This window comes from Alexandromys fortis, unplaced genomic scaffold, assembly GCF_014885135.2.
Source record: "Alexandromys fortis isolate MF-2015 unplaced genomic scaffold, M_Fortis_MF-2015_v1.1 scaffold_22, whole genome shotgun sequence".
NCBI lineage: Eukaryota > Metazoa > Chordata > Mammalia > Rodentia > Cricetidae > Alexandromys > Alexandromys fortis.
In genome coordinates this window covers 16,407,149-16,433,981 of record NW_026067900.1, presented here as the reverse complement: position 1 = coordinate 16,433,981, position 26,833 = coordinate 16,407,149, and the positions used below count along the sequence as shown (strand labels likewise).

The 26,833-nt window shown below is 44.1% G+C and overlaps 1 long non-coding RNA gene across 3 annotated transcripts; it reads left to right on the top strand.

The window, feature by feature from the left end:
* Positions 1-1,969: 1,969 nt before the first annotated feature.
* On the top strand, positions 1,970-25,817 carry LOC126491680 (uncharacterized). 3 transcript variants are annotated; one of them, XR_007589433.1, is made up of 5 exons: positions 1,970-2,203; positions 7,078-7,255; positions 9,144-9,827; positions 12,269-12,346; positions 24,618-25,817. It is a non-coding gene; the product is annotated as an uncharacterized lncRNA (long non-coding RNA). The 3 variants fall into 3 exon arrangements; XR_007589434.1 differs by lacking the exons at positions 12,269-12,346; positions 24,618-25,817 and having other exon boundaries at positions 9,144-9,267; positions 9,643-10,224; XR_007589431.1 differs by lacking the exons at positions 12,269-12,346; positions 24,618-25,817 and having other exon boundaries at positions 9,144-10,224.
* The last annotated feature ends 1,016 nt before the right edge of the window (positions 25,818-26,833 follow it).

Sequence of the window (26,833 nt, the reverse complement as noted above, 5' to 3'; positions counted from 1 at the left end):
TCACCGCACTGGCTCCCACAGCCTGTACTTAGTTTACAGTGTTCCCCTAATACTCCTCTGAGGCTCAGATGTGTAAAATGTAAACTTCAGACACTGTGTCACTTACTGTCCAACTGAAGCTAGCAGAGACCAACTCGTGGACCCTGAACACTGTTGTCTTTATCCCCATTCTCTTTTTTTAAAACATGCTCATTCCTCTTAGCACAGATTTTGTTGCTCTTACTGAGTCTGACATCTTGACCCCTTTACCATGCCCACTCTGGCCCCAGCCACTGCCCTCCCTCCATTGGACAGCCCTGCCCTCTGTGGAACTAGCTCAGCTTTCAAGGGTACATACCATCTCATCTCCTGTCTTTATGATGTGTCCCTCTTCATTCAAAGATAAGTCCTTGCTGCCTGTGGCCGGCACAGCCCTCTATGACACCAGCATGAGGAAAACACTGGGAATTCTCTCGGGTACTATAGTCCATGAAACACATGGCAGAGTCAGTACTTCGTTATAAACAAGGCAGGGCTGGAGAGCTGGATCTGTGGTTAAGAGTGCTTGCTGCTTTTCCAGAGGACCCAAGCTCCTGTCTTAACACTCATACCTGGCAGGTCACACTGCCTGTAACTGCACCTCCAAGGGATTTCACACCCTGTTCTGACCTGTGTGGGCACCTATACACTTGTGGAAGGCAGCCATACAGACATACACGCATACACTTGAGTAAAATGAAGTATTTAATTGAGAAGTGAAGTCAAATGGGCTTTATGTTAGATGCCTCTGCCGCACTGTATGTTAACGTAAGTGCTCCACAACTATTCAAGGAAGCCTGGGTGGAGCTGTGAGGCCTGATGCAATAAATGCAATCTAAACTCACAACAGTTCCTTTTGCAATGGGTTCACTGAGGCAAAACCCTACTGTGAGTCAAAGGAGCTCCTAATGTATTCGCTGGTGAAACAAACAAGTAATCCAAACATCTCTGCGCTTTTCTTTTCTTCTCCTGGCAATATTGTCTTTCTGATAAGGAGTTCTCTATCACAAGATAGCAAAGTTGTACACGGGGAAAGAAAGGGATCTTAAACCAGGAAGGCACTCCCAGGTAATGAGGCTAGGGGACTCTCTTGGTGAGGTTTTCACCTGCCACCCTCCCACCCCCTGATGTCCTCCCTTAGATGCATGCATGAGTCACTGGAAAAGACAGAGGCTACACAAGTTATTCCTGCCACACCTGGTCTGCCTTCAACCCCAGGAACGCACAATGCCTCTCAACAAGAACCACACAAAACAGAAACCTTGGCACTCATAGGGAACAATAGAGAGTACCCAAGTGGAGAGAAGTGCAGTATTGCAGAGGAGTTACCCTTGAGGGCACAGTTCTGTGTGTCCTGTGACATTGGTCAGTAGCCATTCATGCATTCATTGCAACCTTTACAGGAACATTGAATCCTATTTTGTGCTTTTTGCTTGGCCACGGGGATGGGAGTGTGTGGGGGTAGGGATGGGGGCTGTGTTCCTCTGCAGCGCCACCCATGGGAGATTTGGTAGCAGCCATCACAGAATTAGTGCCACCTTGTGGCCACCAAAGATGCTACAGCGAAGCGATCTGGGTGCTTGCTTAATCTAGGGAGACCGAGGATGCCCGAGGAGGAAGTGAAACACTGTTATCTAGAAACATGAAGACCAGCTATTTTCAATAAAAGAAAACGAGGCACTTTGTACCCATCATCCTGGCGAAACGACACACATTCCCAGTCCCTCCTCTCTCGGGTCTTCAGTTTCTTTTATCGGTTTTTTTCTTTTCTTCTCATGAACAGCTTACATAAGAGAAGAAAAGAAAACAAAAGTCATCCCGATGCCCTTTGGTAGTGCTGTCTTGTGTTTGTACATATTATGGCACAACACACGTAACGGAGTTCACTCCGTTGCTTTGTAAACATTGCTCCACGCCCGCCCACAGCTTCTCATCGTCCCAAACTGAAACTCTGAACCCACTCCTGCCTCAGTTTCTGGCCACTCATTCCACTTTCTGACTTTCTTGTGGGTACCCTGGCTTTTCTGGGGAGCTGGGAAGTTGACACATCCCAACTCGAGGCATTTTCCCAGACAGTGGGAGATTTCTAGTAATTCTCCCTCTTTTCTGACTTCCTTCACCCCCTCCTACACCCCACAAAAGCATGTGAGAAAAGAGAAAACCACCGACAGACGCTGGGGAAAGGGTATAAGAAGCAAGAGGCTAGGGTGGGTGGGATGGGCAGTCCAGGCTAACAAAGTATTAAGGGCTTGTCATGTGTGGTATGTACTGGTTGCCACAACAAGAGCTTGTGTGGTTAAGGGGTGGGGCAGCCATGGCCTGCCAGGTGGGCAGAGGGCAAGTCTGGGCAGCTTTGTCTCTCTTGCTGAGAAGCAACATCTTTTTAAGTAACAGGGAAGGGGATTTGAAAGAGTGGGTACCTACCTAGTCAGGGACAGCTTTAGGAAGGAAACTGGTATGCCTGGACTAGGCTAAGTGGTAGAAAGGGAAGGAAAAAAAGACAATGTAGGAAGCTAGAGAATGGCATAGTAGCCCAGGGAAAGGGTACTGAGAGCCTGGGTTGCAGAGAAAAGGTAGAAAAACTCAGAATAGGAATTTCTGGGCGTGGTAGTAGACATCTAAATTCCCAGTACTCAAAGATGGAGGCAAAAGGACCAAGAGTTCAAGACCTATCCCTGCTATGTAACAAGAATTGTCCCCCAAATGGAAAACAACAACGAAATTTGCAAAAAAGAAAGAAAAGGAATGAAAGAAAAGAAAAAGAACTAATAGCAGCTGGAGGGACTGGGCTATTCTGTGGAGGAGGGAGAACGGAGGGAGGAGCTGACCTTGAATAAGTGGATGGTAATGTTTCTCACTGAGTTAGTGCCATCTCTTGAATGAGAATGGCTCCCACAGGTTCGTAGGTTCGCATACTTGGTCTCCAGTTGGTGTATGTTTGTAAGGGGTTAGCAGCAGTGGCCTTATTGGAGGATATTGGGGTTTGAGGTTTCAAAAGTCTCTGGACATTCCTATTGTGCTCTCTTTGTCTCCTGCTTCTGGATCAAGATGTGAGCTCTCGGTCAATGTCCCAGCACCATGCCTGCCTGCCGACTGCCACCATGATGGCCAAGACCCCAGCCTTCTGAGACTCTAAGCCCCAAATAAGCTCTAATTCTTCTATAATCTGCCTTGATCATGGTGTCTTCTCACAGCAATAGAAAGACAACCAAGACAGTGAAGTGGAGTAGCAGACTGAAGGAGAAAGCCTACAGGTGTCCTGTGGGAGGTGCTGGGTTCTGGGCTCCTAGAACATGAGGCATCTCAGGGCCAAAGACATAAATAAGGAGCCCAAGAACTTATAAACATGGACCAAAGCAAAGGGAGTTAATGGCGACCCTCAGGAAGGCCACGTGTGATAAAGAGAAGTGACACCAGGGGTCTGATCGATGCCCTCCAGTATCTATTCTAGCTCCTGACTGCAAGTCACAAAGACCACATCTAATTGGGAGCGCTGGATGGAAAAGGATCCAGGGGATGCTGGAGAGAAGAATAAACAGAATAAACAGTTGTACAACCAGGCCCAGAGTGGACAGAAGGAAGGGGGCACTGAGATTTCCATGTTGCCTTGCAGCTACCCACCATCTCACCTGTCTCCACTCCAGATTGATGTGCCTGAAAGGGTCATCTCGTTATTCCAATCCATGTTACAGTTCTTCATCCTGAATGATGGTGTTGCTATCCTGCCTTGGCATACTCCAAGAATTGTAACAGAAGCAGCTGAGAAACAACGCTTATGGCTAGAGAGAAACCAGGACATGGGCACCGTCTGAAATCCTGGGGAGGGAGTTATAAGAAAGAGGGGTATATCGTGTCTAACTCCACACAGAGGGCCAGATCCAGCAAGATGAAGGGTTAAACTCTCAGATTAACTTGGGCAGGTAGGACATCATTGATGAGTTTCATCCTAGCTGGTTGGGGAATAGAAGGGATGAGAAAACGGCAGTGGGATGATAAGGAAACGGGAAAGAAAGGTAGGTGGTCTCCTTACAGTGGGAGAGGAAAGGATGGGCAAGATGAGGAACTGTTTCTTCTGTGACCTGTCCTGAGATTTGGTGATGACAGGGTGTAAACACGCTTAGAGCCTGCAGGGAAAGAGCCACTGGAGGTCAGGTGTGCAAAAAGGTACCGAGAGCGAAATCAAGGGGATAGCAAGGACCCAGGGATAGAGACAGGTCACCTCAAAGCAGAGAAGAGACACATTCTCCTTTAAGGTTGGAAGGACAGAAGGTGACAGTAGTTGTAGCTTTAAGTAAGTGCTGTGCTCTGAAACACACACACACACACACACACACACACACATAATGCCTGGCTGTGGTTGTGCTCATATACAACTACCTATATCAGAGCTGTTTTAGCTGTCATGTGATGGGATGCGGCATAGGGATTGTGAGGAAGGTTTTCCTAAACTGGACTCCCTCACTTCCCCCGCCCCCACACCATCATCTGCTGAGGAGCAGTGACAAGTGACACCAGGAAAGGCAACTCTATTTTAAAATGTAGCTTGAGGTGACCCACTGCTGCTGCTTCACTCTGACCTCATTACAGAGAGGCACCCCAAGCTTTTGCAGTTTGTCGGTAAGATTAACAAAACATTTTGGGGAAAGAGTAGTGCTGTGGGGGTTTGGTTGTTACTTGGCTGGATTGACTCACTGGGACTGAAGTGCAACTGAGTGAACATATCAAAAAGAAAATAAAACAAGTGAGCCAACACAACCCATCCCAAACACATTTGAAAGAAATTCAGTGCTCTCTCTCTCTCTCTCTCTCTCTCTCTCTCTCTCTCTCTCTCTCTCTCTCTCTCTCTCGATGCAGATAGGAACTCAGGATGAGTGGACTGGCTGGTTTTGAGGGCTATTAAGGGCAAGACGGGCTGTTCCCAGAGCTGCTCTTTGAGCCACCAGATGCATCCTCAGAGCCCAAGAGACTGTGTACAGCAGAGGCCAGCTGCACTCCCGTTTAAATCCTTAGCACCTAGCGTGTCACAGGGACCTAATTATTGAATCAGCTGGTGACTGTATAAGCTATAAAATATGCCATGTTTCCTCTAGGGAAGATCAACAGAATCCATTTAGCTGGGTTCCTCGGTCTGAAAACTCCTAAAAACCATTTCCTTAATTTCTATTTAAGTGTTCCTTGGTTATCTAAATAAAGGGATTAAGTGGTTATTTAGTTTAGAACTGAGGGTTTTAAGTAAAACAGCTCAAGCTAGATATTTTTTTCCCCTGTCTGGCTCCGTTAGCTTTCCGCCATGCAGCTCTGACCTTGTGTGTCTAACAAAGCCATGTTCACAGTTAATTAAAATGCAGTGTCTCTATGAAGAGCCGGGGCAATTTTCCTCCTGTGCTATTTCCACTGCAAACTAGACAGAACAGGTTTGAATTTGTTCCGTGACAAAAGTGAAACTAGGGTCTTCCTGGTATCATATTTAACTATTCCATGACGATGGCGAAAGAAAAAGCAAGTGTCTGGGACTAATGCCCTGGCTGACGGGGAAAGGCTCTTGTGCGGAGCTTGTTCATCTGGGTTCGGTTCTAGGGATCCCCTCGCTGAAGGAAAGAACAGAACCAGAACCAGCTCCTGCAGGTTGTCCTCTGACCTCCACCCTCTGACCTCCACATACATGCTGCGGCAGGCAGGCCTACATACATACACAAATAAATAGGTATAATTCTATATAAATAAATATCGAGGGTTTGGGGGTTTTGCTGTTGTTTGTTTCTTGGGTTTTGTTTGTACCCTCTTCCTGGCACACAGGTCCTAGAGCCCTGGACTCTCCAGGATGATATATTGTTTGTCTGCTAATGAGATCCCTGGCCACTAGAGCCATCTAGCTGTTCCCTGCAGGGCCACCAAAATGAACAAGCGTTGGGCAGGAGCTTTAGAGCTTTCCATCCGATTTGGTGGTGTTTGCTTGTAAATCCAACTTGGGAGGCTGAGGCAGGAAGATGGTGAGTTCAAGGTTAGCCTAGGCTCTACAGGGAGACCTTGTCTATCTGAATTCAAGACAAAAGTAAATTAATTAATAAACAAGCAAAAAAAACCCCAAATAAAATACTTGCCTTGTTCATCCCTCCTCCGTTGGGGAGGAAGGAAGGGTTGGAGATGGAGTTACTCTCCATAGGCTAATGACTGGAAGCAACTGTGCTTGTGTAATGGTGGCTCTATGAGACCCCCCCAGCCACTGGACGTAGGGCTGCCACCTTGGTGAGCACCCTGAAGGACAGAGAGGTGGAGCCCACTCCTGACCCCATTCATACTGATTCGTACTTTTCTCTATGACGCTCTTCCACTTGGCAGTTTCTGAGTTGTTACTGTCTCACTTTTCATTTACATTTTATTTTGTGTGGATGCACACAGCATGGCCTTATGTGGAGGTCAGAAGATAACCTACAAGAGTCGGTTCTTTCTCCTACCACACAGGTTCCAGGCATTGACCTCAGGTCATCAAGCTTGGCAACAAGTGTTTTCTTACTACCCCTTCTTCTGAGATTTATGCTTTATAACCAACCAGTTCAGCAAGGAAAGCCCTTCTATGAATTAAATGAATCTCCCTGGTGAATTACCAAAGTGCATCAGAGTAATGGCATCCTCAGTGTAGTTGGTCTACCAAGAGATGGGAAGCCAGGGACTTCTGGTTGGCATCTAAAATAAAAAGTAGTCTTGTGGGACTGAGAATTTGAGCTTTTGGGATTTAACTCTAGCCCTAGAAAGACAGTCTCAGAATTTAGCTGAATTACTGGATATCCTCCTAGAGTCAAAAATATTGTGAGTAAAAACCAGATCACTGTTATTATGGCAAAATAAACTTAAATGGTAAAAAGAAAGAAAGAACTGAATACCTCACAAAATTCTTTCACAGTTAGTTAAGACTCTAGATGATCTTACTGGAAAAAGACATCCCAAGAGAATTCAGAGCCCATTTGTTTCCAAATACCTCTTTTCAAATACAATGATCTCTAGGAATAAGAATCTGAAACAGCTGGAGAAGCTTGGGAAAATCCTAAACTATCGTTTCAGAACTGGAATGGGACCTTCAAGACTCCAGACCCATCTGGAACATCTGATAAGACCTAGAGATCCAAGAATCAATCAAAGTTCACCGTCTACCAAGAGGAGCGGCGGTGTACTGTCCAGGCTTATCCTGCCATCTTCCCTGCCCACCCAAGACCATTCTCCAGGCGAGAGACTGTTACAGGTGAGCTTCTGTATGGTCTCACTAACCAATCATGTGCTACGATTCATTTCAACCTCCCCTTAGATCCCATACCTACACCAACCTCCCTAGAGAACCTTCCTCCATTTAGGACTCAGTCTTCCTCCTTACTCATCAACTTGCCTTTCTCTTCTGGTTTTTAGAGTTGTGTGTAGTAGGAAGTCACTACCCACGCTATGGTAGCTTGACGTCTTAGAAAACAGCAAACGCTGAGGGGTCACTCCTGCCCTCTCCCTCTCTACTCGCTCCAAGCAAGTCACACAACTCTCAAGGAGAGGTGCCAGCTCTGTATTCATAATATAGAAGAGTGACATTGACGGCGCTGACCTCTCTGTTTCCCCCGAGCAAGTTAGCAGACTCTCATAGAAAGACACACCCTACACGCAGAGGAAAGACATGCATTCCAAGAATCTGAATGAACAGCACCTGCTCACCATCCCCTTCACACACAACCATTCAGTCATGGCCTCCTTCACCTCTCCATGCCTCTCCACTCCTGACAGAGCTGCGGAACAAAATTATACAAATTTGACCTGGGGAGGTAGCTGGATTTGTAAAGTTCTTGTCATGAAAGCACAAAGACCTGAGTTCAAATCCCAGAGTTCGTGTTAAAATGCTGGCATGAAGGGGTGTGTCTGCAACAATCCCAGCACTGGGAAGGCAGGGGCTGGCAGATTCCTGGGCCCACGATTGATAAGCTCCTGGCCTAAGAGGAATCCTGTTTCAAATTATCAAGTTTTGTAGCTTACGAGGAACCACACACTTAAGGCTGTCCTCTGATCTCCAGTTGCATGTTCCCCAACATGCAAACTCCGCCACCCCCACACAAATACACAAGTTTAAGGTTTCCATTTCCCTAGGAAGGCTTCTTGCGATGTAAAATGCACGTCAATACATAGGCTTTTCTTTTGTTAGTCTGTCTTCTGTTGCGAATGCCTCAGCCACAAACCTAGCAGTGGGTGAGAAAACAAGGGCATTTCCCCCTCCCTACAGGTGCTTGGGATTTGGGGGTAAGAATTCTCAGCTAGAATGGGCACCGTGGCTTCCAGGCTCTTACACATTGCAGGAAGAACCCACACCCATTCCTTCTTATGATGAATTTCACTGTATGTATGTACTATGTTTTCTTTATCCGTTTATCAGCTGCTAGACATCCTCTGGCTTCCAACCTTTGACTGCTGTTGGCAGTGTTGCAGTTATGAACATTTAAATATAGTATGGGAACACCACATTGAGGTATTTGGGATATATACTTAGGAGACTCTGGGTTGTGCGACATAATGAGGGCTTAATGCTTTACTGGTATTTTAGCAGAATTTCCATACATTTATTTTTAAAATGTCTATATCCTTTTAAATAGCAAAAGAAGGAGTTGCTAATTAGGTATGCTGAAGGAAAATTCAATTCATTCCAAATTGTCTGGGAGCTGTGTGCACCGCTCCAGCTGTGGAGAATCAATCCTGCTCAGGAAAATAACGAGCCCTGGCTTCTCTGTGAAAATGGAGCTGTTGGAAATCATACTCAGATGTACACATTTCTGCATGGGGGTGGTTATTTACGTGCAAACAGTATGCACATCCAGGTCCTTCCAGGAAGCAATCCATTTGCTATAGACTTCAAGACCATATCTTATACTTTAAATACTATTTTACCAGCACTCTGCTTAGAGCTATTTCTTCAGTCACCAGGTGACAATAGCATGCAAATCCTTTAAGTGAAACGTGACGCCCAGGCAGCCCGGCTGGTAATTAAGCCGTATCTGCATTTTCTGAAATCCCTTTCATTAATACAGCAAGAGAACTCCAACGTGCCCACGCCCTCCCCAAAGAGGGAATTAGCATGGCGATGCTCTTTCTTTTCTCCTTTTCAGGTAGATGCAGCTGCCATCCTGGCGATTAGAGTTACTGTGCATAACCACACTGACGGCTCAGCTTGAAACAAAAGCAAAAAGAAAAAAAACAGGCTGCAAGTTCCATGACGGAGGAAGGCAGAAGGTGGGGTCCGCAAGTGAAGCTCACTCCAGGGGAACACACAGACTAGCTAGCGACCTGATACTAACAGTGTTCAAAGATGGGGAAATTTACACATCTAAGAGCATGTGTGAGTTTATTTGCTAGTCCATTTTGTTTAAATGCATATAATTAGCTCTCTCTCTCCCTCTCTCTCTGTATATGTGTGTGAGTTAGGATACATTTGAAGTTCTCTTGTCCTTCATCTCCTACCTTAATTTCCTCTTGTGAGTCATGGATTCTGACATTTACTTTTGTAATTCCTAATACATTCTCCAGGAACATAGCTAGAATATTATTGCTTTCCTGCCTCTTTAAATTTGCATAAATGCTGTGACCCATGTGTGTCTTGCTTTCTAGCTTTTCTGTCAACCAGGAAGTATGTTTTCTTCCCTCAACATTGGTTTTGAATCTGAATGTCAGTTGTGGCTGTTCAAAGGACATGTGGCTAGCCTTGTTTCTGCCTGACAGGATCCTGGCATCAGACACCTGGGGCTGTGAATGACATCCATGCATGGAAAGCTCTGGCGACAAGTTCAAGGAAGGTAGTATTTATCTGAATTCATTCTAAAGAATTTCCCGAGGCACTCTAGCCGGGGCCTCAGTCACAGGCACGCTTGTCACTTTGGTCAGAAGGTGGCACCATGCCAGTTCCTTTCACATACAGGTATGTCATCAAGCTCAAGGGCTAAGAAAATAACCATGAAATAAGAAAGCAGTGCCCTATACACAAAGCCCACAGACCTGGGAAAGAATTCCCTCGGCTAGAGAACTGGTCTAGACCAGTAGGGCACCGAGTAGTGCACCTAGGACAGGGTGATGGCTGAGCCTCACCTGCAGCAAAGGGCGATTCTGAGACTGCAGAAAATTAAAAAACTAATCCTAAAACCAAGTACAAATCAGTCTTCTTTCCCATGTTTATTTTCACTATGTAGCGACAACTGTAATGATAGAAATTTTCCTCCTACAAACAGTTTGCTGGTCTATCATCTAAAGACCTGTGTAGTGTTCGCTTGTGTATTAGTGCTCCAGTGTTTTATTACATATCCTTTAATGAAGATTTATTCTTCGTGAGAGTTAACTTAAAGAAATTTCCACTAGTTAGCTCCCATCATACAAAGAGTCACAGTATCTTTTTGTTTGTGAAAAGTGTCTGTGCCCTGATAAACTTCTCCGCCGATGCAAATATCCAAATCAGACCAAATCAAACCAAAGTAGAAAAAGCCCAGGTTTAGTGGATACTAGCACTTTCGGGTGGCCTTCCAGTCCCCCAGAGAGGAAATGAAGGAAGACTAGAAAACCACGTGTTTGTTCTCAGGGATGCAGTTTAAATACCCTGTGGGAGTGGTCTTGAGCATCTCTGGGGAGGGGTCATCATTTGACTGGCTTTCTCAGAGGTGGAGTCTGGACTGAGGCAACTCCAAGGGGAGTGTTTTTGAGTCAGGGTCTTATGTAACAGGTTGATGTTGAATTCTTTGTTTTTCTGCCTTCGCTCAGTGAGTGCTAGGATTATAGGGATTATAGATGTGTATCACAACACCTAGTTTAATTTGTCTTGTATATGAAAGGTAGGCTCACAAAGAGTGCCTCCCTCTTTGTTCCCATGCTAAAGGCAACAAGACCCAAAAGAACAAAGCAGATAATTAAGGCAAACTAAAGTCTCACGTGATAAACAACTTCATTCAGAGCCCTGGACAATTTATACACTGAAGGTCCCTCCAAAAAGTTCTCATGAGTTCAAGCTGTAAACATTCACAGCAACAAGCCGCATGTGGCAAGAACATGTTTTGCTACAGAGGCATAAACATTTCATTGTTAACAACAGCAAGCAATGAAGTAAACTCATTCCTACATTCTACACCAGGAGGGAGCACAAAAACACATCTCAAAAACAAGGGATTGTTTTCGAAGAGACCAAGGTTACCAGACTCTTGACCAAGCATTCAGAATTCTCCTTATCCGACTCCATTCCCGGACTGTGTTCTGACGTCCCACCATTATGGATACTCCCTCTAGAACAGTAAGCCAAAATAAACATTCCTTAAAAAAAATTTGGACTTGGACCTAATTACTGTGTCCTTCAAACAGGACTGTAGCGAAAGGAAATAGCCCCGTTCTGCCGCTCGGTTTGGCCCCTGGGAGATTCTATAAGATACAGGAGCGTGGGACAGTGGGAAATGTCAGACTTGCAATTTTCAATTGGTCCATGCAAACTCGAGCGGTAAGGTTTTACTGAATTTGGGCAATTATTTTTCAGGAGTGAGTTCAACTGATTTTTTTAAAAATTGCAAACTAAAGGATAATTCGAGTAAAATGAAACATTAAATCAGTGGTACTGTGCCAGGCACTTGTCAAAAACAAAACACGACACAACACAGTACTTAAGGATTTGTTTGGCCAACATTCTCACGGCTTATACACAAGGCAGATGACAAAGTGGTCAGCTAAGCCCAGGTAAGGCCAGTGATGTTGAAATAAAAGACTGTTTTGAGTTCCCTTGTGATTTCTGGAAGACTGCGTTAGGACTCAAGAAGAGACCCTGAGAGTGATGACCTCACGGACGAGCACGAAAATCCGGGGTGTGCCAAACTACAGCAAAGTTACAATTGCATCAGGCAAAGTCACAGCCCTCATGCATATCTTATCTTTCCTTCTTCTGTGCGTCCGCACTTCAGCCCTTTGGGAAGTGCTGCTTTTTGTACGGCTCTTTTGGAAATTTGGGGAAAGTGTCCATTCATCTAACTCTCACCTCATTAGTAGGAAAAGCCCTGCAGAACATGTTTGAGGCAGTGAACGGCTTGTCTCAGACTAGATGGTCAGCTCATTCTGGAGCAGCACAATCTAAAGAGGTTTAGAAAGTTCATTGCCGTCTTCGAAACACTATACAATCAAAACAAAAATGTGGACCCCAGAGAGTTACAGTAAAGTTCCTTTCTTTCTTTTGGTGGCATTTTCCTTTTCTAATTTATCTTTTTTTTTCTGATAGGAACTTTTGACTGAGGCCAATATGGTCCCCCAAATATTTGTAAGCAGCCAAAATCAGGCTTGAACAATGAATAGAGAGGTAAGCCTTAAAATTAGCTCATAAAGATCAAGACCCACAATTCTGACCATTAAGTATGTCACATACCAGGAAGGAGACCAGAAACGCACCAAACGGCATCTGAGTGCAAGCATTTTAGATGCAAACATTTTATCGAGGTTCCCAGCTCCAAACAAGGCTTTTGAAATCAAACCTAATAAAAAGGGTTACGACATCAACCATGAGTGAACATGGGTTGACAAACCTGCTCATTCACCCATTGAAAATGAATGTCTCAAAATCCGCGGTGACAAAACCGGGGCTTGAAGCAGGACACTATGACATACACATTACTCTGCTGTGACTCATGGGTGTAACAGACTCGTGGAAAGGCAGAATTTCCCCTGTTCTCAAAATGCAAAGTGCTCATTAAAATTTCATAATACAGAACAGTTTTCCTTTTCTGAAACACTTAGTTAAGTTTTAACTTTGTTGCTGACATGATCATAGGTGCATACATTTTCCACTGCTTTCATGTCCTTTCTGTCCATGACATGTCCTTCTGCACACAAAGTCATCTGCACACAGCTCACAGAGTTTGCTTCTGTGGGCAGGGATCTCTGCATTCCTAGACCGCAGGGACTATGTTGGTCCTTTCCCTGCCCCCACTCCCTACCTTTTGGCCTTCTACACTGTAACAAAGCAATGCAAAATAATGCATATTCATTATATAGTAATTCATAAATGGTCTTAATTGAGAAAGCTAGAACATCTAATTTTTGTTGTTGTCGTCATTTTTCAAGACAGCCCTGGCTGTCCTAGAACTATTAGACTAGGCTGGCGTCAAACTCACAGAGATCCACCTGCCCCTGCCTCCCGAGTGCTGGGATTAAAGGTGTGCGCCGCCACCACCCAGCGTACACCATTTAATTTTTTTAAGCACAAGTAACTTTAAAATCTGCATACTACAATAGAAAAATCCGATTTAGAAGGAGCAGAGACATTTTACCAAGATTTAAAAATTTATTAATTTCCTAACGGGCTGAAATAGCTGTGTTGTGTATAGAAGGGTAGGAAACAATAATGAATTTGTCTTTTACATTCCTTAGGTCAGCCTATAGGAAAGAGTACGGATATTCTCCTCATAGCCTCTCCCCCAAATGTGATCTTCCTCCTCATCCATCCTCCTTCCTGAACATCCTATGTTAGCCAGGACGCCTGCAGGACAAATTGGCAAACTCTTACACCATTGTTACACCAATGGTTTTCAACCTGTGGTTTGCAACCCCTGAGGGGTTGAACGACCCTTTCACAGGGGTCACCTAAGTTTGGCAGAAAACACAGATATTTACATTATGATTCGTAACAGTAACAAAATTACAGTTATGAAATAGCAAGAAAATAATTTTATGCTTGGGGGTCGCCCAAGCATAAAATGAGGAACTGTATTAAACCCCATGAGGAACTGTATTAAAGGGTCGCAGCATTAGGAAGGTGGAGAACCACTAATCATTCTTTGTACTAAAATGTGGGGTACTTAGTACCTTATGTCTCAGAGCGAGTGAACAGGACAGAGTTTTGATCACCCCCACATCCCACAGATTAGAACAGCCAACATACTGTCCTGGTACCGTCTTCTGCTGAGGCTAATGGCCCCTGGCTGACATGGCTTACTGGGTGGCAGTGATTTCGGTTCCGTAGACAACTTTGAACTTTTCTCTAATGACATGTTTTCCTTTTGCATTGTGTATGTGCACATGCATGTGTGTGCATGCGTGTAGGAGCCAGGGGTTGATGTCAGCTGTCTTCCCCAATTACACTCCACAAGGTACAAAGTCTCTCATGGTACCTGGGCTCCCTGATTCAGCTAGACTGAACACCATGCCCCAGGGATCCTGCTGGCTCTGTTTTCCCAGGATTGGGATTCCAGTGTGCATTGCAGGCCGAGCTCTTTAAATGGGTGCTGAGAATCCAAACTCAAGTCTTCCTGTTTGCGACGGAAGCACTTGTCTGGTAGAACAATCCCTCCAAGCCTCTAGTAGCAAGTTTTGAAAAAGGGCTGCCTTTAAGTGTCATGCAACATTTGATTTGATTTAGAGTCTTACAATAGATGATAACCTTAGTGAGTTACACATTTAGAGCCTTATAATAGATGTACAATAGATATACCTTAATAAACAAAGGACAAGATAAGATGAATTTGCTGTTTTTCCAGCTGCTGCAATATCAAAGCAATTTGTCAGGAATCCATTAGGTGTGTTTTTGTTTTCAGCTGAAGGGTGGACCGGTGCTTAACTGTGCAGTATTGCTTTGAAGACGCATACTCATTAAATCAGATTTACAGACCTCAGACTCCACATCATAAATCCCTTCTGAAATGGTTCCAAATTGCAATTAGGCAAGTAATACTCCAATTTCCTCATCTTCCTTTGCTTCCCTAGGCTAGGGAGTTTGAGGGCTACTTTGCCCAGGTCCCCCCCAGGGCGAAGTCACTGAGGCAGTCCTGCCAATGAGCCGTGCTGTTTGTGTTCCTGGGTCGATGACCCGGAAGCCTGAGCAAATGAAAGCCTGATCTTATTTTTCCCTTTTCTTTCTGTTCCTGGCTGGTAATCTGGGCACATGAGATCAGTGAGTAGCTGGTCTGCACTGCCTAAGCTGACCCGTCAGGTGGAGCCCCTGCAATAAGTGAAGAAAGGGACAGTGAGACACGGAGACACTGCCGTGGCTTTTGATTTGGAAGGAGGCTTAGGCTTTGTTCGCTGATTTCTTTATAACATACACTGCATGAGAAAGGAAACATAAAGGTTGGGTATGGCTTCTCTCCATTTAAAGAGAATGATGGGTCTAGTTTGCTGACACAGAGACAGGAAAATTAGTGAGCAGAATTCAATCATGACGATGGAATCGTTAAAAAAAAATTCTGCATCTTTCTCTTTAACAAGAGGCTGTCTAGATTGGGTGGAGCAGAGGACCTCAAAAAAGGTAAGGGGAAATACTTCAAAGAAAAAAAGGGGGTTAACTGGAAAGGGGAAACAGCACTGTCCTGATCTACATAACAAGGTCCCTTAACTTGAGCTCTTCCTACGGCATTGCATTAGCCTGCTCCCTTTGCTCCTTCTGGAATCCCAGTTCTTCAAAGTGCACCGGGAGCTGAAATAAAAACTCTCACCATTGAGAGTGGCTTCCTGATCTCTACATCACAGATTCCACTTGGATTCCCGGGATGCTTCAAAATCTGTTTTTAATCCCTTCACTCTGCCTTTCAAATTAATGCTTGGCTCAGAACAAAGGAATCACCGGAAACCGTATGTGTTATTAAAAGTGTCTGTTGTGTTAGTTTTTATTAGTGTGTGGCCAGGATAGCTAACCGAGCCACGACTGGATTTTGTCCACATAATAAGCTTTCCAGTTGTTTCAAGACAGTTGCTGGTCTTAGGTCACAGTGGTGGGACGGGAGGATCGCAGTGCTTCAGTCTCTGATGACTTAGACACGGATTAAGGCCGGGCTTTCTCAGCCCTCCTATGCTGCAGCCCTTTAATACCCTATGTTGTGGTGACCAGACAACCATGCTATTATTTTGGTTGCTGCTTCAAAACTGTAATTTTGCAACTGCTCTGAATTGTACTGAAAATAGCGGTGTCTTCTGATTGTTTTCAGTGAACCCTGTGAAAGGGTCACTTGACCCCAAAGGGGTCGGGACTTGCAGGTTGAGACCTGCTGGATTAGAGAGCCTGTGCAGCTGGGCAAGGCAATTACGGCTTTCCCTGGAGCTGAGGAACCAGCACTCAGTTGAAAAGGCTCTCTCTTCCCAGCCAGGTCTCTAAATTGGGACTGCAGAGGACAGGCTCACACTGTCTGGCGATCAGTAGGGGGAGGTGACCAAAAGAGTGACAGAAAAAGAACTGAGGTGCAGTGATCTCTGGATCACCTGGTCCCATGGGAATTGTCACCTGGGGGGAGATTGCTGTCGATTTGTGTCACGACTTGCCTTTTCTTCCAGCTAAAAATCTTCCATTACAGTCTTTATAATTTGAAGCTTAAAACATCATTTTTAAGCTCGCGGGGTTTTGTATTTTTTCCCTCAGTCACATCAGTTGTGTTAGCTTTGGCAAGTTCACAGGAAGGCACAGGAACCCCAGGGGGAAGATATAGACCGGGTCTGTGTCCCTTTTCAGACATCCTCTGCATTCATTCCGCACCCCCAGGAACAATGAATTTCTCATCTCAATAGTTTTGCCTTTTCTAGAATGTTCTATAAAGGGAACCATACAGCATGTGGCTTTTGGCACCCGACCCCCTTCATTAAGCACGGGGATTAGTGAACTTCTGTGACGGGGCAAGCAGGAGACATCGTCAGCTTTGAATTTCCACAGTATGGCTACATTACTGTGCCTGTGTCCATTCCAGACGTGTAACAGACTGAACTGTGTTCGAGTCTTGGTGATTATGAACAAAACTGAACTGCGAATTGAATGCGTTCCCCAAATTCCAGCTGAAACTTAATCGTCAGTGTGACGGTCTGCAGAGGTAGGGCCTTAGGAACTCTTTACGTCACAATGGCTCCTTCTTCCTGAATGAGATGAAGGCCCTTAAAGAAGAGACTTTGTCAGGGCCTTTTTCTTCAGGGGGAAACCACATTCTCCCACTCTGAAAGGCTGCTACAGTGAAGTGCCAGCTTGGAACAGAGAAACGTCAGACGGGAGACGTCAGAACCTCCCAGCTCCCAAAACTGTGAAAATAATTTTTGTTGTTCCTTTTGCATCACACTGTCTCAAATATTTTGTTAGGACAGCATAAGCAAAGTTCAGCTGAGCGGCTATTAACATTTGTGCATTTGTTTTTTGTTTGTTTGTTTTTACTAAAGTTCCATGCTCATGGGAAAAGTGGCCTGGGTGCCATCGTAGAGCTGAATGATGTTGCGTGTGTAGTTTAATTAAGAAACTGACTGGACCAGGTTGAGCTGGTCACATGGTGGCAGATTTGAAGCCTGTAAGTCGATGATACTTTGTTACAGGGATGGGTTATCTCAGCAGACTATACCCCATGTTGCTTGTCTTTAAGGCAAGTCCTTAAGTTATTGCGTTACACAAGTTGTAGGTAATATTTCTCTCCTTGAAGATGTTCCTTATTTTCATATTCTATTCCTTGTGAATGAAGTCCATTGGATATGTTCCTGGGCCCTTGACTGGGCCTCTTCAGCCTGTATGCTTAGACCACAAGGCACGTCCATGTCCTGTTTGCACTTAATGTGGGTAGCAGGATATTCTAAGTTCCAATGAGAACACACTAGGCTATTGACAATAGAGATAATATTGGACTGATAATGGTTTTCTTCAGGAAATCTGATAACAAAACTCCAAACATTCCATATTCACCCGAATTTCCGACTGTCTCAGTTTCTCTGTCATGAGAAACACCAACTAGCACACGTAAGGGAGAGAGAGCGCCAAGCTCTTTTGGTTTAATCCACTTCCATTGTATTCTACAATGTCCCAGTCTTCCAAGCACAAATCGAGAGGGATGGTGGTTACCTCCCCTGCAATCCCAGCGTGGTAGGAGGCCGAGACAGAGAGATCTGAGCTCTGAGCTGTATAGTGAGACCTTTATCTAATCAAAACCAAATGGGAGGGAGGGAGGGAGGAAAGGAGAAAGAGAGACAGAAACAAAGACCAGAGACAGACAGAGCGGGAGATGGGAAAACTTTATTCCTGTTCCTACTCCTTACTGATTGTGTGACTTTTAATGAGTCACACTTGCTAAGTGGAGTCTTGGAACATTTCTCTCTCCTGCCAGTTTTGATATTCTGTGAACAAGTAGGGAAGAAGTTGAAAATAGACGGTAGGAAATGTGAAACCTGACTGGGGACTAGGGGGTCGTTAATCAGTTATAACATTGAGCATATTAAACAGGTAGATAACTGACTTCCAGTTTTTTAAAAAAGCAAGAATCACAGAGTAAATCCATCCAGGAGCTTGGAAAGTTAGTGGCTGTCCAAACTCAATTATGATTTGTAATTAAGTGAAAGCCCATGCTTGAATAATTCTGAGTTTACGACTGAGTCGGCACCTCTGTGCCCTGCTAAAAGAAAGACCATGGGGAGCTGCAGGTTAGGGGCTGAGAACAGACAACAGTTCCCAGAATATGGAAGGGATTGTTAAAACTTCAAAGCCACCACTTCCCCACTTGCTAGAGAATTTGAAATTAAAAATCAGAAGAATGTGGGTATTCAGCACAAATACATCAGCACATTGAGGATTGGGAAAGCCACTGAATGTCTACAAGAATAATCAGAAACATCCGAGAAATTGAACAGATGGAGAACCACCCATACACAGCAATATGAACTTAATGGAAAGGTATTGGCCTTGTCCATTTCAGCTTCTTCTCTCCCTGCCCCCTCCCCACACCTGTACACAAGAAGAACCAGAAAAACTTCATTATAAAGAAAGATACACGCCCTTGTACTTTTGCAGTAAATAGTTAACTCAGATGACATAGTCTGTTGTTTGCTATTGAAAAATTGTTCAAACACCTTTTTACACACCTCCCTCATGGTGAATTTATATTGCTTACTGACAAGACATTACCAACCCTGATGTCTTGTTTGTATTTTCTGTTTGCCTTTATCGTGACCCTGCTATTTCTTTCATTTTTCCTTTCCAATCCCCTGACAGTTTAGATGCTCCGTGTTGTATTTATGTTGAACCTTACCCTTAAGTTAACTTTCTAGATATTGAACGATATATCTTTCTATAAGTGCTTCAAGTTTTTCAGTATTTTCATCTTCATACCTTATAGGACACAAACCTTATGATGATCTAGCTATTAGTTAACAATTTCTGTTATTTTTAAAAATTTGGTTTTAAATTGAAATGTTATTTCAACACACACACAGGTACACACACATGCAGATGTTCACACTCACAGACACGCACATGCATGTGCATATGTGTGTTGTGTGTGAGGGGTTGGAGACACAGTTCAGTTGGTAAAGAACTTGTCGTGTAATCATGAGGACCTGAGTTCAGCCCCCTGGCACCCTTGTGACAATGGTAAGTCCAACGCTGGAGAGGTAGAGACAGAAATAGTCCCGGGACTTTCTGGCCAGTCATCCTAGCAGAATTGGCAAGCTCCAGGTTCAGTGAGAGAAGCTATCTCTAAAAATAAGGTGGAAAACTGTTGAAGACAGCCGCATCCACCTCTGAGTTCCACATGCACGTGCAGGACATGGAAAAGCGGTAATTATATAGTCGATACCTACTCAGTAATTTTTAGATATCTTTCTATGCCATTTGTTTTCTATAACTCAGCCTTATACATTAACATATTTGTTTTATTTTTAGGTTTTATTTATTTTACAAAATTTTTAAGAAATAGAATATTACTTCTTTCAGAATTTCATGTATTTTTTCATATTCATCCCCATCCCCCCACTCCTCCCTGATCTACTCTCCCCAGTCTCACCTTCTTACCCTCGGAACCGTGAGCGCCATTGCCGCTCCCCCTCCCCGTCCTTCTTTAAACACATCTAGTCCTCTTTGTGCTGCCCTTATATGATTGGCACTGGTGCTTTCCCTGGAGTGTGGCTGACTAGTCATGGATAACACCATGAAATAAAACTGACTGTCTTGCCCTAGAACCTATGTAATACCCGTAGCTCCTCAGCCCGTGGTGGGATTTCTGTGCCCACCTCCCTCCCTCTCATGCCATGCTGGCACTTTGTCCGGCTTGAGCATTTGAAGGTGCTGTGTATGCAGTAATAACCACCATGGGTTCATATGTGCATCTGCCTTGCGTGTCCAGTAAATACTGTTAGTTTAGAAATTCTCTGTTTTCCACTATTCTGATTGCTTTCATAAGACTCCCGGTGGCAAGGGCCACGTTTATAGTCAAGACGGCAGATTTCAAGAAAGACAATTTTCTCTGGGGACTATTCACGGACCCTTCATTTTCAACTTAATTTCTGCCAATTCACCAAGGGACAGCTTCATCCATCTCCACTGCATGTTTGCTAAGTAGCTCTTATGGACAACCACCTCCAGGATGAAGGTTGTCTGCTGTGTATCACTCTGTGAAGCAGTTCAGGTTGATCTCAGCTTCAGAACAATAAAGATAATAATAACACGCACTTTCCCTGTGTCCTGCTCCACTGTCTGATACCGACTGCTGCAAATTATTTTATGTGATTATCCCCTTGATTATGTCTTTGTGTGTGGTGGCGAAATTAGTTTTTGTGATTGCTAACTAATGTGAGAAGTTCCAGGCCACTCTGGGCGGTGCAACCCTTGGTATGTCAGACCTGTGTTGGATGATAAGTCAGGCTAAACATGAGTCTAAAGAAAGAAGCCGGTAAGCACCAGTACTCCATGGTGTCAGGTCTCCAGTCCCTGCCTCGCCTTCCCTGGAGTAAGCCAAATAAACCATTTCCTCCCCAAGCTGCTTTTGGCCAGGATGTTTATCACAGCAATAGAACGTGAACTAGAACAGGGATTTCACATTTGAACCAGAACATGCTTCTTCACTAATTTTTGCCTTCTCCTTGTCTGCTTCTTTGCCTGTGAGACCAGTTTTGTCTGTGTAGCTACAGTTCTTAAAATAGGGCTGGGCCCATTCTTGGGATATTAATTTTTTTGCAAATTAATTAATTAAAATAAGTACTTTCAGATACATTTAATGAAGTTAAAATTTTCAAAGCACTTTTATGATAGTACCTAACTTTTTACTTTCAATGCCTCCTAAAATCCTGGACTCTACATTAATATGTGCCAGATGAATAATCAACAGATTGGCTTGTGTATGAGCTAGTAGGTCATAGCAAGGAAATACTGCACTACACTCATCTGTGGGGCCTAATAATAACTGCCGTCACTTTAAAATTTAATGCAGTTAGTTCCATGTGCAATCCCTGCCTTTATTGGCATTTAAATCTATAAGCTCTCACACATAATCCTGAAAATTAATGCAATGTAATAAGCTTAAGATCTGTCAAGGAATCAGAGTGAAAAGGTGTGAGAAACTGTAATTCACCGCGTTACATATTGATTTCGTCATTTCTGACCCAGGGACATAGAATCAATGTTGGCGATGTTAGTTGATGAGGAGTGGTGGGGGCTAAACGAGCTTGCTGCGTGTGTATTCACAGCTGATGAGTAAAACAGAGGGATCCACTGTGAGTTCCATCTCTGCTGAAGATGAGTAAACCTGAGTGCATATGACTGAAACATTGTCCCAGGCAGGCAGCGGCTTCTCTAAGCCCGGGGGATTTCACTGCATATATTTATATTTCAGACAACTGCAACTGAAAACACTTGGACCCAGGCAGCACTACAGAGGCAGCCAGGCCATAAATGACAAAATGGCCGTTTCAGAGAAGCCTCACTCAAGGAACAGTGGGGTTTGATAAGCACAGAGAAAGCGGCCCCAGTCACCAGGCATTCCATTAGGTTGCTAAGGCTAGAGTGGAGAGAACCCTGTCTCTCTGTTGGTTTTGCAATCATGCAAGGGAGAAGAAACATAAGCAGGTATTCAAGGAGAGAAAAATTGTTAAGTGTGCTATTTTCACAGCTGGCCTGAGCACATCATGTATTAGAGAGGAATTTCAGAGCGTTGGGGGAGGTATTCCTGCAGGCTAGAAAATGTCAGCAAGTGGTTGTTTGTGTGTCCTGCTTCCTCTCTCCATTCAGCAAATATTCAGAGCTCCTGCTGGGATATAGAAAGGACAGAAGTCAGATCTGGGTTCGGGTAACCTTGTTTGGCTAAAATGCATGTTATCATTATCAATCAGACTGCTGTTGGGAGCTACGGTGAAGGGCATTTGCTGTGTGGCTCGAACCCACCACTTGGCAGAGTCCAGACAGTTCTCTGCCATACAGGACGCCAGTAGTGCTGTTATCACAGATGCTTATTCAGGAAGGTGCCTAGCATCTGGGGCCATAGGAACGCAGTTTAAGAAAACGGTTCCTTCAAGTCCTTTCGTATGCGTATGTATTTTTAGCAAAGGGCAACAAAAAGGTGTTCAGTGTTCAAATTAAGCAATTTACTTACTTCCAAAGATCTTTATTAATTAATCTGCTGGGGTTTGGGAGAAATCTAGCTTGACTGATATAAAAAGGTAAAAGCAAAGAAGCATTGCTAATATACTAACCATAATGGTAAATTCGTAACCAAGATTAATGGTTAAGAATATTCCTTTCTAATGACTGGGCATATACTGCCAGGTAAAGGACCCCTTTTAACACAGGATCCTGGAAAAGCATAAAAAAAAACCCTGGAAAATTGGAAACTAGAAACTGGAGCTTTACAATATACCTAGATTTGGGGGTCCAATGGAGGTTAGAGCCAACTTAGCCATATACCAATGATGCAACACCTGGGTAGTTAGGTAGTCTATTATATGACTTTTCCCAGGACCTCAGTATCAAATGTCTATTTACCCCAGAAAGCACATCAGTGAAAGCCAAAGAAACAGTTCCACCCAGGTCTAGCTTACTGACCAGCGAGTTTGGCGTGGTTTCAAAGAGTAACAGAGGGCACAGGTAACTTCTACGAGTCTGGACAAATCAAAGGCAGCCATAGCACAAAAAGGCTTCCCACATGGAAGCTGTTTCCTTGGAGTTCCTAGCATGACCTGCGGGCAGCTCAGTCAGCTGAAGTCTCTTCTCCCAACACACTGCTGTTTGCATAGCCTTGAAGACGGGTTTTGTGAATCCTGTCCATTTCAGGAGTTTCCTGAGACTTGTTATGTTTACTTATTTCCTGGGCCTGGAGGACTGTTTACTCCCTGAGTCTTAAAGACCTCCCTTTCCACCCAGGGGAGAAATGATTCAATCTGGAGGAAGCAGTGATTCATCACAATCTCTCTTAAAGCCTTGGGTTCCTGTTTTTAAAATGTTGTGGACAGTAGCAACTAGCAACTGTTAACCCTCCATGGGCAGCCATGATGAACAGGTGCTTTAGTTACCTCTCATAGTGGAAAACAGTCTTCCCAGGCGAGGGTTGTTAGTACCCAGATTTCTCAGATGAGGACACTGAAGCACCCCTTGTTCCAGGATATATGAAATCCCGCTGCACCACAGAGCCATGTAAGCGTAAATGCCCCGTAGTGGTGGCAGGTTGTGCTTTTTCATCTTCCAGATTTCTCTGGGCCAGCAAAGGAGACTAACTTTTCTCAGGATGCTCAATTCTTCTGGCCAAAAGAGGGGCAAGAGCACAGGCCACTAAACTTTGGTTTACTGATATGTAACATTGAACCTGGGCTTCTCATTGCTTACAATGTCTGAAAATCAAACTCACGTTACACACTATGATGTAATTTTTATTTCATCTCTCCAAATCTTCATCTGGCCCCTAGGGTGTTTTGCCCTTATTTTATATCATCTATTAATGCTGACTTCAATCTGTTTAGTGCACTCAATACCCTCCTTCTTGTTTCCCTCGCTGGTGAGCGTGACTCCTTTCTCCCTTGCTCTCCCCCATGGTCTTGGTACAATTCTAATTCACCTGTATCACTAAACCACAGAAATGTGTCACCTCATATCAATATTTGCTAGATCATCTCTCTCTCTCTCTCTCTCTCTCTCTCTCTCTCTCTCTCTCTCTCTCTTTCTCTCTCTCTCTCTATCTCTGTCCCTAACCATCATTTTCTGTACCTTTCCTCCTCTCCTCTCTGGCTTTCAAATTCTGCAAGAATGTGGCCATCTATAACCTGGAAGATGACAGACCCTACCATGAGTTGATCACATGGCACGACACCCTGATCTTAGGTTTCAAGCCTCCAGAAACAAAGATAAATACTTTTCTTTATTTAAGAAACCTAGCCTATAATGCAGACACTCAGTTTATAATAGGGTTACAGCCTCATGAACTCATCATGAATAGAAGTTCTCTTAAGTCAAAGATAGTTTGGATACACTTTAGTCAAGCAAACAGCATAGCTAGCAATGGAGTATATCGTAGAGTTCTGGCTTCTGACGATGGCTGCTGGGGAGAGAGAACATCACTAGCCTGGGATTACATCAGACTCAAAATTACAAATCCAGTTTCCATGTAACACCTGGAAAAATGGTTTATTATTTTTCAACCACTGGAAAGTCAAGAAGTTGTTGATTGAACAATGGTCTGTATTCTGATAAGGCACTCCTACATGATGAGCAGAGTGAAGAAGGTGTCTAACCTGGTCTTCCCACCAAGCTTACCAGAATCTGGAAGATAATTGCCATTTTTATTTTGTCTATTTTTAAACATGATGTTTTGCTGATTATTTGGAAATTTCACAGGATGCACCATGATCACACTCATTTTTTGTCCTCCCAGGTCCATCTCCCCACCCTTGTGACTTCTGCCCCACACAGTAAAATAAAATAAAAAGAGAAGAAGAAGAAAATACCAAGTCTCCTTGGTATTTCCCATATACTCACTGGAGCACGGTCAAACTTCCAGTGGCCAGCCCCTTGAAGAAAACTAAGTCCTTCCCCATGGCCCTGCCAAAAGTCATCAGCGATGGAGAACTATACATCAGCATCTTTATCACAATGTGTAAGGTCTCCCTTTAATGACTTCCTGTCTAGACTGTTTCTTTTTGTGGGTAGGGGTGAGGAGGAGAGATTGTCACAGAAGCCTTCAACGTCTCTCATTCTCAACTGTGAATCTACAGTCAATGATACTATGCAAAAGACGCTTAAGCCCTTTATAGTCGGCAGCAGTATGGCTCATGGACATCCTTCTTGCCTACAGCATCAGCATGAACCAGGGACCTCAGTCTGATTCTTCAGTGGCAGTATAGACCACAGATATTAATATGGCCCTCATCTGCAACCCGGCCCTTGATCGCAGCATAAACCACCAACACCATTATGGACCTCGGAGGCAGCACAGGGCGTGTACATCAACATGGCCACCAAAGGCAGCACAGCCCATGGATGTCCCCCTGTCCTTTTGTAGTACCATGACCCATAAACATGGCATCCAGCAGCAATACAGACCATGGATATTAGGCATCAGTGCAGTCTGGAGCAGCAGACTGGAACACAGATACCAGCATGTCCCCCACTGACCACAGATACCAACATGGCCTCCAGGGACAGCACAGACCATGGAGGTCTTTGAAGAGGTCTAGTCCAGAAAACACACCATTCTCCATCTCTGACATCTTGTTGCTCAAGCCAGGGCAGAAGCTTATTCTTTAGGTGTGATGAGGTCGCAGATCAAGAGACAATGGCCATCGAAGAAAGCAGATATTGGAAGTATAGCTCAGCAGTAGAGCACTTGCCTAGGATGCATAAGGCAAGTTCAATCCCAGCACTAGTGGTGAAAAGAGAATGAGTATTTCTGTGCTGGGATGAGTATCTGATGTATTTAAGTTTGTCTTCCATGCCTCTGATTCAGAGCTCAGTACATGTGTGCCTGTATGTGTGATATGGTAGTCATTTATTAAAAGAGACAAATATATTGACAGCAACCTTAGAAAACAAATCTCCACCATAAATGTTGGAATCAGTGAGGGTACAGGTTGATAAGTCTGTGTGAGGTGGATTTGTTATCTGATTCAGTTGGACTCAATAAAGTAAAACTGTAAGATTTTGTAAATCTTGTAAAACTGCAAGATTTCTGTAAAGAATTCTTCATTCCTTCCTCTATGTGATGCTTTCAGTGCTGTTCAGTAAATACAGAGCAGATATACCTGGATATTAGAGACAGGCATACCGAAACAGAGACAGATAGGTTCCCAAGACGTCACAGGCAGGCACAGAGTCAGATTCCTAGAACAGAGAGATTACCCATAGGAGATGGCAGAAGACACGGGGAGAGAGAAGCAGAGACTTCAAATCTGGGCTTGCTCTTGGTAGTGCTTTGATTTCTTTTCCTAAACATGACACTGACACATTTTGGGTGCTCTGAGGTTATTACCAACGCATTTAACCAACACAAAATGTATATGCAATTCAAATGTCAATGTTCATAAAGTTTCTGTCGACCCAGAGCCACCTCATTAAGTCCCAGCTCTTGCTGATTCTGCACTGCCACAGCAATGCTCACCTGCTCAGACACAGATACATTACCTGAAATGCCGAAAGTGCTTGCATTCTAACCCTTTAGAGAAAATGCTTGTCAGCCCTCATATTGTATCATTAATACAGAGCGAGGGTATTTGCATACTAGATGTCACAAATCCTAGAGGCTTCTAATGGGCACTGAGTGATGACCGTTATTGGAAGCCAGAACACAGCAGGCTTAGGAGATGGAGGATAACAGAGGAAGAGATAACATCAGGAAAATAGCCTCTGCATCAAATGTAAAACATCAAGTTTTCTACTGATGAAATTGAACAAATAAATAGAAAACTGTGAATTAAGATAATCATCCAGCTGTTCTGAGGGCCAGCTCAAATCATGTATTCTTCATATTTCAAAGTTCAAGTGCAGATCCATATGAGTGTGTGGTATTATTTCTACTGATCACAAGTATGCTTAGGAAGTTGGGTGCACATCACAGACTCATAAGATGAAGAGTGGTACCTCCCTGTGGAGACA